Raw genomic sequence first — 19,295 nt, 5'->3', positions numbered from 1 at the left:
GTGCCCCCAGCCCATGTTGTACCGCACAGAGGAGCGTGCCTCCAGCCCATGTTGTACCGCACAGAGCAGCGTGCCACCAGCCCATGTTGTACCGCACAGAGCAGCGTGCCTCCAGCCCATGTTGTACTGCACAGAGGAGCGTGCCCCTAGTCCATGTTGTACCGCACAGGGGAGCGTGCCCCCAGCCCATGTTGTACCGCACAGAGGAGCGTGCCTCCAGCCCATGTTGTACCGCACAGAGGAGCGTGCCTCCAGCCCATGTTGTACCGCACAGAGGAGCGTGCCCCCAGTCCATGTTGTGCCGCACAGGGGAGCGTGCCTCCAGTCCATGTTGTACTGCACAGGGCAGCGCGCCTCCAGTCCATGTTGTGCTGCACAGGGCAGCGCGCCTCCAGTCCATGTTGTACTGCACAGAGCAACGTGCCCCTAGCCCATGTTGTACTGCACAGAGGAGCGTGCCCCTAGTCCATGTTGTACCGCACAGAGCAGCGTTCCCCCAGCCCATGTTGTACCGCACAGAGGTGTGTGCCTCCAGCCCATGTTGTACCGCACGGAGGAGCCTGCCACCAGCCCATGTTGTACCGCACAGAGGTGCGTGCCTCCAGCCCATGTTGTACCGCACAGAGCAGCGGGCCCCCAGTCCATGTTGTACCGCACAGGGCAGCGTGCCCCCAGTCCATGTTGTACCGCACAGAGCAGCGGGCCCCTAGTCCATGTTGTACCGCACAGAGGAAGCGTGCCCCCAGTCCATGTTGTACCGCACAGAGCAGCGTGCCCCCAGTCCATGTTGTACCGCACAGAGCAGCGGGCCCCCAGTCCATGTTGTACCGCACAGGGCAGCGTGCCCCCAGTCCATGTTGTACCGCACAGAGGAGTGTGCCCCCAGTCCATGTTGTACCGCACAGAGCAGCGGGCCCCCATTCCATGTTGTACCGCACAAGGGAGCGCGCCCCCAGTCCATGTTTACCGCACAGGGCAGCGTTCCCCCAGTCCATGTTGTACCGCACAGAGGAGTGTGCCCCCAGTCCATGTTGTACCGCACAGAGGAGTGTGCCCCCAGTCCATGTTGTACCGCACAGAGGAGTGTGCCCCCAGTCCATGCTGTACCGCACAGAGCAGCGGGCCCCAGTCCATGCTGTACCGCACAGAGCAGCGGGCCCCTAGTCCATGTTGTACCGCACAGAGCAGCGTGCCCCCAGCCCATGTTGTACTGCACAGAGTAGCGTGCCCCCAGTCCATGTTGTACCGCACAGGGCAGCGTGCCCCCAGTCCATGTTGTACCGCACAGAGGAGTGTGCCCCCAGTCCATGTTGTACCGCACAGAGCAGCGGGCCCCCATTCCATGTTGTACCGCACAAGGGAGCGCGCCCCCAGTCCATGTTTACCGCACAGGGCAGCGTGCCCCCAGTCCATGTTGTACCGCACAGAGGAGTGTGCCCCCAGTCCATGTTGTACCGCACAGAGTGTGCCCCCAGTCCATGTTGTACCGCACAGAGCAGCGGGCCCCTAGTCCATGTTGTACCGCACAGAGCAGCGTGCCCCCAGCCCATGTTGTACTGCACAGAGTAGCGTGCCCCCAGTCCATGTTGTACCGCACAGGGCAGCGTGCCCCCAGTCCATGTTGTACCGCACAGAGGAGTGTGCCCCCAGTCCATGTTGTACCGCACAGAGCAGCGGGCCCCCATTCCATGTTGTACCGCACAAGGGAGCGCGCCCCCAGTCCATGTTTACCGCACAGGGCAGCGTGCCCCCAGTCCATGTTGTACCGCACAGAGCAGCGGGCCCCCAGTCCATGTTGTACCGCACAGAGCAGCGCGCCCCCAGTCCATGTTTACCGCACAGAGCAGCGGGCCCCCAGTCCAGGTTGTACCGCACAGAGCAGCGCCCCCCCAGTCCATGTTGTACCGCACAGAGCAGCGTGCCCCCAGTCCATGTTGTACCGCACAGAGCAGCGCCCCCCCAGTCCATGTTGTACCGCACAGAGCAGCGCCCCCCCAGTCCATGTTGTACCGCACAGAGCAGCGTGCCCCCAGTCCATGTTGTACCGCACAGAGCAGCGCCCCCCCAGTCCATGTTGTACCGCACAGAGCAGCGTGCCCCCAGTCCATGTTGTACCGCACAGAGCAGCGCGCCCCCAGTCCATGTTTACCGCACAGAGCAGCGTGCCCCCAGTCCATGTTGTACCGCACAGAGCAGCGCGCCCCCAGTCCATGTTGTACCGCACAGGGCAGCGTGCCCCCAGTCCATGTTGTAACGCACAGAGGAGCGTGCCCCCAGTCCATGTTTACCGCACAGGGGAGCGCGCCCCCAGTACATGTTGTACCGCACAGAGCAGCGCGCCCCCAGTCCATGTTGTTCCGCACAGAGCAGCATGCCCCCAGTCCATGTTGTACCGCACAGAGCAGCGCGCCCCCAGTCCATGTTTACCGCACAGAGCAGCATGCCCCCAGTCCATGTTGTACCGCACAGAGCAGCGCGCCCCCAGTCCATGTTGTACCGCACAGGGCAGCGTGCCCCCAGTACATGTTGTACCGCACAGAGCAGCGCGCCCCCAGTCCATGTTGTTCCGCACAGAGCAGCGTGCCCCCAGTCCATGTTTACCGCACAGAGCAGCGCGCCCCCAGTCCATGTTGTTCCGCACAGAGCAGCGTGCCCCCAGTCCATGTTTACCGCACAGAGCAGCGCGCCCCCAGTCCATGTTGTTCCGCACAGGGCAGCGTGCCCCCAGTCCATGTTGTACCGCACAGAGCAGCGCGCCCCCAGTCCATGTTGTACCGCACAGAGCAGCGCGCCCCCAGTCCATGTTTACCGCACAGAGCAGCGCGCCCCCAGTCCATGTTTACCGCACAGAGCAGCGCGCCCCCAGTCCATGTTGTACCGCACAGAGCAGCGCGCCCCCAGTCCATGTTGTTCCGCACAGAGCAGCGCGCCCCCAGTCCAGGTTGTACCGCACAGAGCAGCGCGCCCCCAGTCCATGTTGTTCCGCACAGAGCAGCGCGCCCCCAGTCCAGGTTGTACCGCACAGAGCAGCGCGCCCCCAGTCCATGTTGTTCCGCACAGAGCAGCGCGCCCCCAGTCCATGTTGTTCCGCACAGAGCAGCGCGCCCCCAGTCCATGTTGTTCCGCACAGAGCAGCGGGCCCCCAGTCCATGTTGTTCCGCACAGAGCAGCGCGCCCCCAGTCCATGTTGTTCCGCACAGAGCAGCGGGCCCCCAGTCCATGTTGTTCCGCACAGAGCAGCGGGCCCCCAGTCCATGTTGTTCCGCACAGGGGAGCGCGCCCCCAGTCCATGTTGTTCCGCACAGAGCAGCGGGCCCCCAGTCCATGTTGTTCCGCACAGAGCAGCGCGCCCCCAGTCCATGTTGTTCCGCACAGAGGAGTGTGCCCCCAGTCCATGTTGTTCCGCACAGAGCAGCGGGCCCCCAGTCCATGTTGTTCCGCACAGAGCAGCGTGCCCCCAGTCCATGTTGTACCGCACAGAGCAGCGCCCCCCCAGTCCATGTTGTACCGCACAGAGCAGCGTGCCCCCAGTCCATGTTGTACCGCACAGAGCAGCGCGCCCCCAGTCCATGTTTACCGCACAGAGCAGCGTGCCCCCAGTCCATGTTGTACCGCACAGAGCAGCGCGCCCCCAGTCCATGTTGTACCGCACAGGGCAGCGTGCCCCCAGTCCATGTTGTAACGCACAGAGGAGCGTGCCCCCAGTCCATGTTTACCGCACAGGGGAGCGCGCCCCCAGTACATGTTGTACCGCACAGAGCAGCGCGCCCCCAGTCCATGTTGTTCCGCACAGAGCAGCATGCCCCCAGTCCATGTTGTACCGCACAGAGCAGCGCGCCCCCAGTCCATGTTTACCGCACAGAGCAGCATGCCCCCAGTCCATGTTGTACCGCACAGAGCAGCGCGCCCCCAGTCCATGTTGTACCGCACAGGGCAGCGTGCCCCCAGTACATGTTGTACCGCACAGAGCAGCGCGCCCCCAGTCCATGTTGTTCCGCACAGAGCAGCGTGCCCCCAGTCCATGTTTACCGCACAGAGCAGCGCGCCCCCAGTCCATGTTGTTCCGCACAGAGCAGCGTGCCCCCAGTCCATGTTTACCGCACAGAGCAGCGCGCCCCCAGTCCATGTTGTTCCGCACAGGGCAGCGTGCCCCCAGTCCATGTTGTACCGCACAGAGCAGCGCGCCCCCAGTCCATGTTGTACCGCACAGAGCAGCGCGCCCCCAGTCCATGTTTACCGCACAGAGCAGCGCGCCCCCAGTCCATGTTTACCGCACAGAGCAGCGCGCCCCCAGTCCATGTTGTACCGCACAGAGCAGCGCGCCCCCAGTCCATGTTGTACCGCACAGAGCAGCGCGCCCCCAGTCCATGTTGTACCGCACAGAGCAGCGCGCCCCCAGTCCATGTTGTTCCGCACAGAGCAGCGCGCCCCCAGTCCAGGTTGTACCGCACAGAGCAGCGCGCCCCCAGTCCATGTTGTACCGCACAGAGCAGCGCGCCCCCAGTCCATGTTGTACCGCACAGAGCAGCGGGCCCCCAGTCCATGTTGTACCGCACAGAGCAGCGTGCCCCCAGCCCATGTTGTACCGCACAGAGCAGCGCGCCCCCAGTCCATGTTGTACCGCACAGAGCAGCATGCCCCCAGTCCATGTTGTACCGCACAGAGCAGCGTGCCCCCAGTCCATGTTGTACCGCACAGGGGAGCGTGCCCCCAGTCCATGTTGTACCGCACAGGGGAGAGCGCCCCCAGTCCATGTTGTACACACACAATAAAGTGCCTCCAGTGCATTTCCTCAGCTCTTCCCCCCACCTGCCTGAGCTCAGCAAAGTGACGGGATATGCTGCTGTGACTGGGGTCGCTGAGGAAGGACACTATTGCAAATGCTTCCACTTTAGGATACGATGCTGAGAAATATATGACACAATATGATGGGCAGAACAGGAAAATAAAAGTTCAACAAGTAGAGTTTTATGCTTTCCTTCAAATTCTCGTCTGTGCTGTAATTGCCGGTGACCACAAGGTGGCGATGAAGTTCTTGTGCTCATTTACCATTTGTGCCCCAGTAACATTAGGATGTAATGCCTGAAAGAAGATGTTCTGAAGTTGTTTGGTCTACAGTAATCTAGAGGGTGTGGGGCGAGGCATTAAACGGGAGCCAAGCCTAATACTAGTTAAAAGTCATGACAGACACCATGGGTGACATTTAATGAGATGCGAAAATGTGATTTTTGCGATTTTTAGGCAATAAAAAGTGCTGGGGGCAGTGTATGGGTGGGTTCAGTGTGTATAGGGGTGGTGTATGGGTGGTCCGTGTGTATAGGGGCAGTGTATGGGGGGTCCGTGTGTATAGGGGCAGTGTGTGGAGGGCGCAGTGTATATAGAGGCAGTATATGGGGGGTGCAGTGTTGATATGGGGAGAAGTGTGTATAGGGGCAGTTAGGGGTTCTGTATGGGGGTGCAATGTATTGGGGGTGCAGAGTATATGGGGGGGCAGTGTATGAGGGGTGCAGTATGTATGGGGGGGCAGTGTATATAGGGGCAGTATATGGGGGTTCAGTTTGTATAGGCTGCAGTGTATATAGGGGCTGTATATGGGGGGTTCAGTGTGTATAGGCTGCAGTGTATATAGGGGCAGTATATGGGGGGTGCCGTGTGTATAGGCCGCAGTGTATGGGGGGTGCCGTGTGTATAGGGGCAGTTATGGGGGATGCTGTTGGTATAAGGGCAGGTTATAGGGTCGCAGTGTGTATAGGGGCAGTTTATGGGGGTGCAGTGTGTATAGGGGCAGTGTATTGTGGGTACAGTGTGTATAGGGGCAGTGTATGGGGGGTGCAGTGTGTATTGGGGCAGTATATGGGGGGTGCAGTGTGAATAGGGGCAGTATATTGTGGGTACAGTGTGTATAGGGGCAGTGTATGGGGGGTGCAGTGTGTATTGGGGCAGTATATGGGGGGTGCAGTGTGAATAGGGGCAGTGTATGGGGGGGTGCAGTGTGTGTATAAGGGGAGTTTATGGGGGGTGCAGTGTGTATAGGGGCAGTTGGAGTGCGGTGTGTGTGTGTGTTGGGGCAGTGTGTAGAGGGGCAGTGTATGGAGGGTGCAGTGTGTATAGAGGCAGTATATTGTGGGTACAGTGTGTATAGGGGCAGTGTATGGGGGGTGCAGTGTGTATTGGGGCAGTATATGGGGGGTGCAGTGTGAATAGGGGCAGTGTATGGGGGGGTGCAGTGTGTGTATAAGGGGAGTTTATGGGGGGTGCAGTGTGTATAGGGGCAGTTGGAGTGCGGTGTGTGTGTGTTGGGGCAGTGTATGGGGGGTGCAGTGTGTAGAGGGGCAGTGTATGGAGGGTGCAGTGTGTATAGAGGCAGTATATTGTGGGTACAGTGTGTATAGGGGCAGTGTATGGGGGGTGCAGTGTGTATTGGGGCAGTATATTGGGGGTGCAGTGTGTATAAGGGGAGTTTATGGGGGGTGCAGTGTGTATAGGGGCAGTTGTGGTGCAGTGTGTATAGGGGCAGTTATAGGGGGTGCGGTGTGTGTATAGGGGCAGTGTATGGAGGGTGCAGTGTGTATAGGGGCAGTGTATTGGGGGTGCAGTATGTATGGGGGTTGCACTGTGTATAGGGGCAGTGTGTATAGAGACAGTATATTGTGGGTACAGTGTGTATAAGTAAGTTTATGGGGGGTGCAGTGTGTATTGGGGCATTATATGGGGGTGCAGAGTCTATAGGGGCAGTGTATGTGGGGGTGCAGTGTGTATAAGGGCAGTTTATGGGGGTGCAGTGTGTATAGGGGCAGTTGTGGTGCGGTGTGTATAGGGGCATTGTATGGGGGTGCAGTGTGTATAGGGGCAGTGTATTGGGGGTGCAGTATGTATGGGGGTTGCACTGTGTATAGGGGCAGTGTGTATAGAGGCAGTATATGGGGGTGTGCGGTGTTATAGGGGCAGTGTATGGGGGTTGCACTGTGTATAGGGGCAGTGTGTATAGAGGCAGTATATTGTGGGTACAGTGTGTATAAAGGAAGTGTATGGGGGGTGCAGTGTGTATTGGGGCATTATATGGGGGTGCAGTGTGTATCGAGGCAGTGTATTGGGGTGTAGTGTGAATAGGGCCAGTGTATGGGGGGTACAGTGTGTATAGGGGCATTATATGGGGGTGCAGAGTCTATAGGGGCAGTGTATGTGGGGGTGCAGTGTGTATAGGTGCAGTGTATGGGGGGGTGTTAATTATCTTCAATACAGTAACTGACAAAGTGTTAATTAATTAGCTAACGGAACAAAAATGTCAGCCACGTCTAAAAACAACTCCTCTGGGAGATTGTCTGACGCTCTGCGGTAACGTCACTGTATTTATCACAGGATGACAGAGGTCTGAGTGCGGGTGACTTACTGACAGTCGGGAATCCGGCGGTCGTATCTCTGACATCGGATGACGGGTCTAAATAAGCGGTGCGGGTGACTCACCGACAGTCGGCAATCCGGCGGTCCTTTCTCTGACATTGGATGACAGGTCTGAATAAGCAGTGCGGGAGACTCACCGACAGTCGGGAATCCTGTGGTCCTTTCTCTGACATCGGATGACAGGTCTGAATAAGCAGTGCGGGAGACTCACCGACAGTCGGGAATCCGGCGGTCCTTTCTCTGACATCGGATGACAGGTCTGAATAAGCGGTGCGGGTGACTCACCGACAGTCGGGAATCTCTAGCGGTCGTATCTCTGACATCGGATGACGGGTCTGTATAAGAGGTGCGGGTGACTCACCGACAGTCGGGAATCCGGTGGTCGTTTCTCTGACATCGGATGACGGGTCTGAATAAGCGGTGCGGGTGACTCACCGACAGTTGGGATTCCGGCGGTCCTTTCTCTGACATCGGACGATGGGTCTGAATAAGCGGTGCGGGAGACTCACCGACAGTCGGGAATCCGGCGGTCATTTCTCTGACATCGGATGACGGGTCTAAATAAGCGGTGCGGGTGACTCACCGACAGTCGGGATTCTGGAGGTCCTTTCTCTGACATCGGATGACGGGTCTAAATAAGCGGTGTGGTTGACTCACCGACAGTCGGGAATCCGGCGGTCGTATCTCTGACATCGGATAACGGGTCTGAATAAGCGGTGTGGTTGACTCACCGACAGTCGGGAATCCGGCAGTCCTTTCTCTGACATTGGATGACGGGTCTGAATAAGCGGTGCGGGTGACTCACCGACAGTCGCGAATCCGGCGGTCCTTTCTCTGACATCGGATGACGGGTCTAAATAAGCGGTGTGGTTGACTCACCGACAGTCGGGATTCCGGCGGTCCTTTCTCTGACATCGGATGACGGGTCTGAATAAGCTGTGCGGGTGACTCACCGACAGTCGCGAATCCGGCGGTCGTATCTCTGACATCGGATGACGGGTCTGAATAAGCGGTGCAGGTGACTCACCGACAGTCGGGAATCCGGCGGCCGTTTCTCTGACATCGGATGACGGGTCTGAATAAGCTGTGCGGGTGACTCACCGACAGTCGGGAATCCGGCGGTCGTATCTCTGACATCGGATAACGGGTCTGAATAAGCGGTGTGGTTGACTCACCGACAGTCGCGAATCCGGCGGTACTTTCTCTGACATCGGATGACGGGTCTGAATAAGCGGTGCAGGTGACTCACCGACAGTCGGGAATCCGGCGGTCCTTTCTCTGATATCGGATGACGGGTCTGAATAAGCTGTGCGGGTGACTCACCGACAGTCGGGAATCCGGCGGTTGTATCTCTGACATCGGATGACGGGTCTGAATAAGCGGTGCGGGTGACTCACCGACAGTCGGGATTCCAGCGGTCGTATCTCTGACATCGGATGACGGGTCTGAATAAGCGGTGCGGGTGACTCACTGACAGTCGGGAATCCGGCGGTTGTATCTCTGACATCGGATGACGGGTCTGAATAAGCGGTGCGGGTGACTCACCGACAGTCGGGATTCCAGCGGTCGTATCTCTGACATCGGATGACGGGTCTGAATAAGCGGTGCGGGTGACTCACTGACAGTCGGGAATCCGGCGGTTGTATCTCTGACATCGGATGACGGGTCTGAATAAGCGGTGCGGGTGACTCACCGACAGTCGGGATTCCAGCGGTCGTATCTCTGACATCGGATGACGGGTCTGAATAAGCGGTGCGGGTGACTCACTGACAGTCGGGAATCCGGCGGTTGTATCTCTGACATCGGATGACGGGTCTGAATAAGCGGTACGGGTGACTCACCGACAGTCGGGAATCCGGCGGTCGTATCTCTGACATCGGGTGACGGTCTGAATAAGCGGTGCGGGTGACTCACCGACAGTCGGGATTCCGGCGGTCCTTTCTCTGACATCGGATGACGGGTCTGAATAAACGGTGCGGGTGACTCACGGACAGTCGCGAATCCGGCGGTCCTTTCTCTGACATCGGGTGACAGGGTCTGAATAAGCGGTGCGGGTGACTCACCGACAGTCGGGAATCCGGCGGTCGTATCTCTGACATCGGGTGACGGTCTGAATAAGCGGTGCGGGTGACTCACCGACAATCGGGATTCCGGCGGTCCTTTCTCTGACATCGGATGACGGGTCTGAATAAGCGGTGCGGGTTTCTCACCGACAGTCGGGAATCTCTAGCGGTCGTATCTCTGACATCGGATGACGGGTCTGTATAAGTGGTGCGGGTGACTCACCGACAGTCGGGAATCCGGTGGTCGCATCTCTGATATCGGATGACGGGTCTGAATAAGTGGTGCGGGTGACTCACCGACAGTCGGGATTCCGGCGGTCCTTTCTCTGATATCGGATGACGGGTCTGAATAAGCGGTGCGGGTGACTCACCGACAGTCGGGAATCCGGCGGTCGTATCTCTGACATCGGATGACGGGTCTGAATAAGCAGTGCGGGTGACTCACTGACAGTCGGGAATCCGGCGGTCGTATCTCTGACATCGGATGACGGGTCTGAATAAGCGGTGCGGGTGACTCACTGACAGTCGGGAATCCGGCGGTCGTATCTCTGACATCGGATGACGGGTCTGAATAAGCAGTGCGGGTGACTCACCGACAGTCGGGAATCCGGCGGTCCTTTCTCTGACATCGGACGATGGGTCTGAATAAGAGGTGCGGGTGACTCACCGACAGTCGGGAATCCGGCGGTCATTTCTCTGACATCGGATGACGGGTCTGAATAAGAGGTACGGGTGACTAACCGACAGTCGGGAATCCGGCAGTCGTATCTCTGACATCGGATGACGGGTCTGAATAAGCGGTGTGGGTGACTCACCGACAGTCGCGAATCCGGCGGTCCTTTCTCTGACATCGGATGACGGGTCTGAATAAGCGGTGCGGGTGACTCACCGACAGTCGGGATTCCGGCGGTCCTTTCTCTGACATCGGATGACGGGTCTGAATAAGCTGTGCGGGTGACTCACCGACAGTCGGGAATCCGGCGGTGGTTTCTCTGACATCGGATGACGGGTCTGAATAGCACAACCTATCACTATGCGCTGATCCTAATGCCCTATCACACATGACACGTCGTATAATAAAGTTACAGTAATGTCACTGGCGGGTTAGGATGGGGAGGGTTTATTAGAGACACTGATAAGCAGACCATAACCGTGGATGCCCGCCACGTGTAATCATACAGCTGGTCCAAAGTTTCTGCTGACCTCACACGTTATATTTATGATTGAAGGAATCTCGGGGAAGCTGGCGTCAAACTATGTCTGCAACGGGGCCTCTGCCAGGCAGCGTACAAGCCCTCAGCCTCGCCTACAGCTACAGCTGGGTACATACTACCCGACTGGACGGTATTTCCAGTGTCACACTGCCAGAGCGGCTGATTTAGTTAAGGATATACACTTACTAATTGGCTGTTCCATATGTTGTGCTGATGTCACAGCTGGACAGGCATTAACTTTGCCCATCCAGCTGTGATGTCAGTCCCTGAGGCCAGTGTTAATGGTACAGGGGGATGGGGGATGAGAGATAATGGTAAAGGGCTGGCGGAGGAGGGATAATGGTACGGGGCTGGCGGAGGAGGGATAATGGTACGGGGCTGGCGGAGGAGGGATAATGGTACGGGGCTGGCGGAGGAGGGATAATGGTACGGGGCTGGCGGAGGAGGGATAATGGTACGGGGCTGGCGGAGGAGGGATAATGGTACGGGGCTGGCGGAAGAGGGATAATGGTACGGGGCTGGCAGAGGAGAGATAATGGTACGGGGGGCTGGCAGTGGATAGATAATTGTACAGGGCTGGTGGAGGAGGGTTATTGGTACAGGGCTGGCGGAGGAGAGATAATGGTACGGGGCTGGGGGATGAGAGATAATGGTACGGGGCTGGCGGAGGAGGGATAATGATACGGGGCTGGAGGAGGGATAATGATACGGGGCTGGAGGAGGAGGGATAATGGTACGGAGCTGGTGGAGGAGGGATAATGGTACGGGGCTGGGGGATGATAGATAATGGTACAGGGCTGGTGGAGGAGGGATAATGGTACGGGGCTGGCGGAGGAGGGATAATGGTACAGGGCTGGCGGAGGGGGGATAATAGTACGGTGCTGGCGGAGGAATGATAATGGTACGGGGCTGGCGGAGGAGGGATAATGGTATGGGGCTGGCGGAGGAGGGATAATGATACGGGGCTGGCGGAGGAGTGATAATGGTACGGGGCTGGCGGAGGAGGGATAATGATACGGGGCTGGAGGAGGAGGGATAATGGTACGGAGCTGGTGGAGGAGGGATAATGGTACGGGGCTGGGGGATGATAGATAATGGTACAGGGCTGGTGGAGGAGGGATAATGGTACGGGGCTGGCGGAGGAGGGATAATGGTACAGGGCTGGCGGAGGAGGGATAATAGTACGGTGCTGGCGGAGGAGGGATAATGGTACGGGGCTGGCGGAGGAGGGATAATAGTACGGTGCTGGCGGAGGAATGATAATGGTACGGGGCTGGTGGAGGAAGGATAATGGTATGGGGCTGGCGGAGGAGGGATAATGATACGGGGCTGGCGGAGGAGTGATAATGGAAAAGGTGGGGAAGGGCCCGCACAGCTTGATTGATTTTGATCAATTAATCAAATTTGTTGTAACCAACATCAAAACCACATGGTAATAGATACTGGTGGTTATTTGGTTGGTGGTGCGCCCAGCGTTCAGTAGCTATAACTGAGGGTGGGTTTGTTTTGTTTGCAAGAAGCAAAACAAAGAAAGCAAACGCTTTTTGGGCGCACTCTTTAGAAAAATGTATAGATGATTTTTTTAAAACATAACTTTTATTGTGGACTTGTTAAAATAGGACGGCATGGCGCATCAGTACAATAAACATCGTTCTGCATGTGCAATTCGTTTAGTTTTTGTTGTGTGGTACTTTAAGATATTAAATATTAAATTATATCTCAATGATTTGAAAAAGATGGCCACACATATAATTTATCATTCATTGCATATAGTCATCAAAGGTATAGTGACCTGAGTGACCAAAGGTGGCAAAAATGAGTTGTAGGTCCCCAACTGTGGAAACAGATGGGGTTTCAGTGACCCCACGTTACTAGGTAAATCTAATCAAAAATTACTGCCTAGGTTGGCATATATACTGAAACAGTTGCTACCTGAATTGGCAAAAAAATATGAAATGAAGCAGTAGGCGGCTCCTGTGCTATCAGTCAGTTGACTTGGATACCTAAAACAAAATACCACACCTGGACTTCTCCAGGGGTCACCCACCTGGATACTGCCCTGGCCCTTCACTGCTTGGCTTCCAAGTTCGAAATGGGTTTGGGCACTCCAGTGAGGTATGGTGGTACACTCGTTACGAGTTGGGTCACGACTCAACAGCTCAGGTTAACTGCTTAATATCACCATTAATTATGGATATTGAACCCAAAAAAGTTGGGGCAGAAAAAATATATATACACACTTGGTAAAATATAGGTATAGGTATATAAGTCTCTCACCGATGATTATAGGAGCTTAAACATGCACTCAGAAATTCAATAGCTGGTAGCTAGTGACGGATTGAAACGCAGTTAGATACACTATCTGAGAGAGTAAACGATTATTATGTAGCACCTTGCTGATTGATGTAGTGGAGTAGTTTAAGTCACAGCTGCGTACAATATAAAGGAATGGCAAATGGTTGGTAAATAGCAGTTTTCCACAGAGATGTGACATATACAGGGATATCAGGTTGGCTCATCCGGAGACAATATATGAATAGAACCTGTACAGTTAGCTATCACCCTATAGAAAATGCGTGGCAATCATTTGTATTGCCTAGGTGTCTTAAGGCAAGAGATACAATGTAACAGGGATAGCAGCGATAATGATGTTGGAGTGTACCACAATTGCGGCCACTCCGGTACCTGATCCTTGTAGTACACAGGGGAGGCTGGCTGCTCTGCTGGTGTGCGTTGTCCTCAGCCGGCAATTGGCTGGGCGGGTGACACTGTCCGTCCGGATGTTAGGAGTGCGGATTCCAAAGCAGCTGATGGTGAGGTCACCGGCCGCCGAGTGCCGCGGCTTGCACAAGGGAGCCGATTGTTGGATGGTGTGGCAGCGGGAATTAGCTGTTAGCTCGGGGGGTGGTGAGGGAGCACAGGTCCGTCTCTGGCTTCTGTAGGTAACGTGGGGCGCTGGGTAGAACACGTGTTTCGCCTCCGTTGGCTTCTTCATGCAGCGCGTTGAAGAGGAGGGATAATGGTATGGGGCTGGTGGAGGAGGGATGATGGTACGGGGCTGGTGGAGGAGGGATGATGGTACGGGGCTGGGGGATGAGAGATAATGGTACAGGGCTGGTGGAGGAGGGATAATGGTACGGGGCTGGTGGAGGAGGGTTATTGATACGGGGCTGGGGAATGAGAGATAATGGTACAGGGCTGGCGGAGGAGGGATAATGGTACGGGGCTGGGGAATGAGAGATAATGGTACAGGGCTGGCGGAAGAGGGATAATGGTACGGGGCTGGGGAATGAGAGATAATGGTACAGGGCTGGCGGAAGAGGGATAATGGTACGGGGCTGGGGAATGAGAGATAATGGTACAGGGCTGGCGGAGGAGGGATAATGGTACGGGGCTGGTGGAGGAGGGATAATGGTTCGGGGCTGGCGGAGGAGAGATAATGGTACGGGGCTGGCGGAGGAGGGATAATGGTACGGGGCTGGCGGAGGAGAGATAATGGTACGGAGCTGACGGAGGAGGGATAATGGTACGGGGCTGGGGGAGGAGGGATAATGGTACGGGGCTGGCGGAGGAGGGATAATGGTACGGGGCTGGTGGAGGAGAGATAATGGTACGGGGCTGGCGGAGGAGGGATGATGGTATGGGGCTGGGGGATGAGAGATAATGGTACAGGGCTGGTGGAGGAGGGATAATGGTATGGGGGCTGGTGGAGGAGGGATAATGGTACAGGGGCTGGTGGAGGAGGGATAATGGTATGGGGGCTGGTGGAGGAGGGATAATGGAACTGGGGTTGGTGCAGGAGGGATAATGGAACTGGGGTTGGTGGAGGAGGGATAATGGTACAGGGGCTGGTGGAGGAGGGATAATGGTACAGGGCTGGCGGAGGAGGGATAATGGTACAGGGCTGGCGGAGGAGGGATAATGGTACAGGGCTGGTGGAGGAGGGATAATGGTACGGGGATGGCGGAGGAGGGATAATGGTACGGGGCTGGCGGAGGAGAGATAATGGTACAGGGCTGGCGGAGGAGGGATAATGGTACGGGGCTGGGGGAGGAGGGATAATGGTACGGGGCTGGCGGAGGAGGGATAATGGTACAGGGCTGGCGGAGGAGAGATAATGGTACGGGGCTGGCGGAGGAGAGATAATGGTACGGGGCTGGCGGAGGAGAGATAATGGTACGGGGCTGGCGGAGGAGGGATAATGGTACAGGGCTGGCGGAGGAGGGATGATGGTACGGGACTGGGGGATGAGAGATAATGGTACAGGGCTGGTGGAGGAGGGATAATGGTACAGGGCTGGCGGAGGAGGGATGATGGTACGGGGCTGGGGGATGAGAGATAATGGTACAGGGCTGGTGCAGGAGGGATAATGGTACAGGGCTGGCGGAGGAGGGATAATGGTATGGGGGCTGGTGGAGGAGGGATAATGGAACTGGGGTTGGTGCAGGAGGGATAATGGAACTGGGGTTGGTGGAGGAGGGATAATGGTACAGGGGCTGGTGGAGGAGGGATAATGGTACAGGGCTGGCGGAGGAGGGATAATGGTACAGGGCTGGCGGAGGAGGGATAATGGTACAGGGCTGGTGGAGGAGGGATAATGGTATGGGGCTGGCGGAGGAGGGATAATGGTACGGGGCTGGCGGAGGAGAGATAATGGTACAGGGCTGGCGGAGGAGGGATAATGGTACGGGGCTGGGGGAGGAGGGATAATGGTACGGGGCTGGCGGAGGAGGGCTAATGGTACAGGGCTGGCGGAGGAGAGATAATGGTACGGGGCTGGCGGAGGAGAGATAATGGTACGGGGCTGGCGGAGGAGAGATAATGGTACGGGGCTGGCGGAGGAGGGATAATGGTACAGGGCTGGCGGAGGAGGGATGATGGTACGGGACTGGGGGATGAGAGATAATGGTACAGGGCTGGTGGAGGAGGGATAATGGTACAGGGCTGGCGGAGGAGGGATGATGGTACGGGGCTGGGGGATGAGAGATAATGGTACAGGGCTGGTGCAGGAGGGATAATGGTACAGGGCTGGCGGAGGAGGGATAATGGTATGGGGGCTGGTGAAGGAGGGATAATGGAACTGGGGTTGGTGCAGGAGGGATAATGGAACTGGGGTTGGTGGAGGAGGGATAATGGTACAGGGGCTGGTGGAGGAGGGATAATGGTACAGGGCTGGCGGAGGAGGGATAATGGTACAGGGCTGGCGGAGGAGGGATAATGGTACGGGGCTGGTGGAGGAGGGATAATGGTATGGGGCTGGCGGAGGAGGGATAATGGTACGGGGCTGGCGGAGGAGAGATAATGGTACAGGGCTGGCGGAGGAGGGATAATGGTACGGGGCTGGGGGAGGAGGGATAATGGTACGGGGCTGGCGGAGGAGGGATAATGGTACAGGGCTGGCGGAGGAGAGATAATGGTACGGGGCTGGCGGAGGAGAGATAATGGTACGGGGCTGGCGGAGGAGAGATAATGGTACGGGGCTGGCGGAGGAGGGATAATGGTACGGGGCTGGCGGAGGAGGGATGATGGTACGGGACTGGGGGATGAGAGATAATGGTACAGGGCTGGTGGAGGAGGGATAATGGTACAGGGCTGGCGGAGGAGGGATGATGGTACGGGGCTGGGGGATGAGAGATAATGGTACAGGGCTGGTGCAGGAGGGATAATGGTACAGGGCTGGCGGAGGAGGGATGATGGTACGGGACTGGGGGATGAGAGATAATGGTACGGGGCTGGCGGAAGAGATAATGGTACGGGGCTGGTGGAGGAGGGATAATGGTACGGGGCTGGTGGAGGAGGGATAATGGTACAGGGCTGGCGGAGGAGGGATGGTGGTACGGGCCTGGGGGATGAGAGATAATGGTACAGGGCTGGTGGAGGAGGGATAATGGTACGTGGCTGGCGGTGGATAGATAATAGTATGGGGCTGGTGGAGGAGAGATAATGGTACGGGGCTGGGGGAGGAGGGATAATGGTAGGGGGCTGGCGGTGGATAGGGTTATTGGTAAGGGGGCTGGTGTCAGAATTTGGGCCAGGTCCCTTATCTTCAGTGAGGGACAATTTTAATGCTTCAGCCAGGACATGTTGGACAATGCTTTGCTTCCAATGTCATGGCACCAGTTTGGGGAAGACCCTTCTCTATTCTAACATGATTGTGCCCCAGTGCATAAAGACAGGACCATAAAGACCGTGCTCCAGGCCCCTTCCTCACTGTGTCATACCTGTCCCATCTGTCCCTCCCCTATAGAGTGTAAGCTCTCCTTGTGGTGTGTCCGCCCCGCTGCATTTTTGTTTATTAATGCTGCAGCTGCTGCTGCACAGTTTATACACCTTGTCCATGTCCTGAGATGCTCTGTGCTGTAAGTCACTTTTGTTTTGTTTATACTGGCTCCAGTATTTTATGTCATACAGCGCTGTAACAGAATCACAAGTAGAGCTGGTTTGTAATTAACATTAGTAACTTGGTATTTGTTGATCATTACAGTATAACAAGGTTTATTATTTATTAGTTTTCAGCTTGCTTGGTGGTTATGATGAACCTTCCTTCCTAATCTGCAGATAAGAGAGAGATACTGTTATAATTATTTTATAATTGCAGCACATTAATTATAGATGGTTGGCATGTAGCGATAAGAGTCTGTATAATGTATCACAACTGTGACAACGTCACGATAATGGTGGCAGGAACGCGGCTTCCCATCACTGGGACATCGTCTCTTACCGGCAAAACAGGGTGTGGTGTAATCTGTCCGAAATTCATCATGTCAGCAGTGTCGTAATGCCGACTTTAACCACATCTGCATTCATCATATCGGCACTGCAGAAATGTCACCAGAAACGTTCTTGTCGGCCAAGAGGTGACTTACCTGGTCTGGAGGGTGCGGCGCTCCAGTTCGGTCTTCCGAGTCTGGCTGTGACATCATTATCATTATGACATTCAGAGTATCCTACTGAGCTTCCAGTGGTTAGTAACCCGAAATCATCCCCTCCCAAAGTCTTACTATCGCTCTATTGCCGTACCCTCTCCTACAGCCTAAATCTACTCCTTCCCCTAGTGTCTAACCCTCTCCTGCAGAATAAACCAACTCCTCTCCCTATTGTCTAACCCTCTCCTGCAGCCTAAACCCACTCCTCTCCCTAGTGTCTAACCCTCTCCTGCAGCCTAAATTTACTCCTCCCCTAGTGTCTAACCCTTTCCTGCAGCCTAAATTTACTCCTCCCCTAGTGTCTAACCCTTTCCTGCAGCCTAAACCTACTCCTCCCCCTATTGTCTAACCCTCTCCTACAGCCTAAACCAACTCCTCCCCTAGTGTCTAACCCTCTCCTACAGCCTAAATCTACTCCTCCCCCTAGTGTCTAACCCTCTCCTGCAGCCTAAACTTACTCCTTCCCCTAGTGTCTAACCCTCTCCTGCAGCCTAAACCAACTCCTCTCCCTAGTATCTAACCCTTTCCTGCAGCCTAAACCCACTCCTCCCCCTAGTGTCTAACCCTCTCCTGCAGAATAAACCAACTCCTCTCCCTATTGTCTAACCCTCTCCTGCAGCCTAAACCCACTCCTCCCCCTAGTGTCTAACCCTCTCCTGCAGCCTAAATTTACTCCTCCCCTAGTGTCTAACCCTTTCCTGCAGCCTAAACCTACTCCTCCCCCTATTGTCTAACCCTCTCCTACAGCCTAAACCAACTCCTCCCCTAGTGTCTAACCCTCTCCTACAGCCTAAATCTACTCCTCCCCCTAGTGTCTAACCCTCTCCTGCAGCCTAAACTTACTCCTTCCCCTAGTGTCTAACCCTCTCCTGCAGCCTAAACCAACTCCTCCCCCTAGTGTCTAATCCTCTCCTGCAGCCTAAACCAACTCCTCCCCTAGTATCTAACCCTTTCCTGCAGCCTAAACCCACTCCTCCCCCTAGTGTCTAATCCTCTCCTGCAGCCTAAACCAACTCCTCCCCTAGTGTCTAACCCTCTCCTACAGCCTAAACTTACTCCTCCCCCTAGTGTCTAACCCTCTCCTGCAGCCTAAAGCAACTCCTCCCCCTCGTGTCTAACCCTTTCCTGCAGCCTAAACCCACTCGTCCCCCTAGTGTCTAACCCTCTCCTGCAGCCTAAATCTACTCCTCCCCCTAGTGTCTAACCCTCTCCTGCAGCCGAAACCAACTCCTCTCCCTAGTGTCTAACCCTTTCCTGCAGCCTAAACCTACTCCTCCCCCTAGTGTCTAACCCTTTCCTGCAGCCTAAACTTACTCCTCCCGATAGTGTCTAACCATCCCCTCCTGTAGCCTAACCTCTAACGATCCCCTTAGTGCCAAAATTTATCCTGCCCCTCCCAAACCCTAACCCTCCAGCCTAACCCTAACCCACTCCTCGCGGATCCTAACCCTCCCCTATTTCCCCTATTTCTCCTGTTACAACCTACCCCCAATGCTCTGGTCTGCACAGTATGACAACTTTTTACATGGTAAGTATGTGGACATTCTGCAGATGCCGACATGTTTGATGTTGACATTGTTGGTTAGTCGTTTATCACTCTCCAAGGCTTAGTACATCTGCTGCAAAGTGAGATCTACCATGTTTTATGAGTCTGACCAAAGAAGAAGACTGAGTAGAAAAAGTACCATGAT

At 55.9% G+C, this 19,295-nt stretch overlaps 1 protein-coding gene and 1 pseudogene across 2 annotated transcripts in view; one reads left to right on the top strand and one right to left on the bottom strand.

The window, feature by feature from the left end:
* The window catches only part of HAX1 (HCLS1 associated protein X-1), a 43,199-nt gene that overhangs the window by 23,087 nt on the left and 817 nt on the right, over positions 1–19,295 (top strand). The gene's annotated exons all lie outside the window — the stretch shown is intronic.
* LOC146050847 (5S ribosomal RNA) lies at positions 12,689–12,807 on the bottom strand (annotated as a pseudogene).

The sequence above is a fragment of the Crinia signifera genome, chromosome 12 (assembly GCF_055691185.1).
Source record: "Crinia signifera chromosome 12, ASM5569118v1, whole genome shotgun sequence".
In the NCBI taxonomy this organism is placed as follows: domain Eukaryota; kingdom Metazoa; phylum Chordata; class Amphibia; order Anura; family Myobatrachidae; genus Crinia; species Crinia signifera.
The sequence above is the reverse complement of the archived record's forward strand: the minus strand, read 5'-3'. Positions and strand labels throughout refer to the sequence as shown.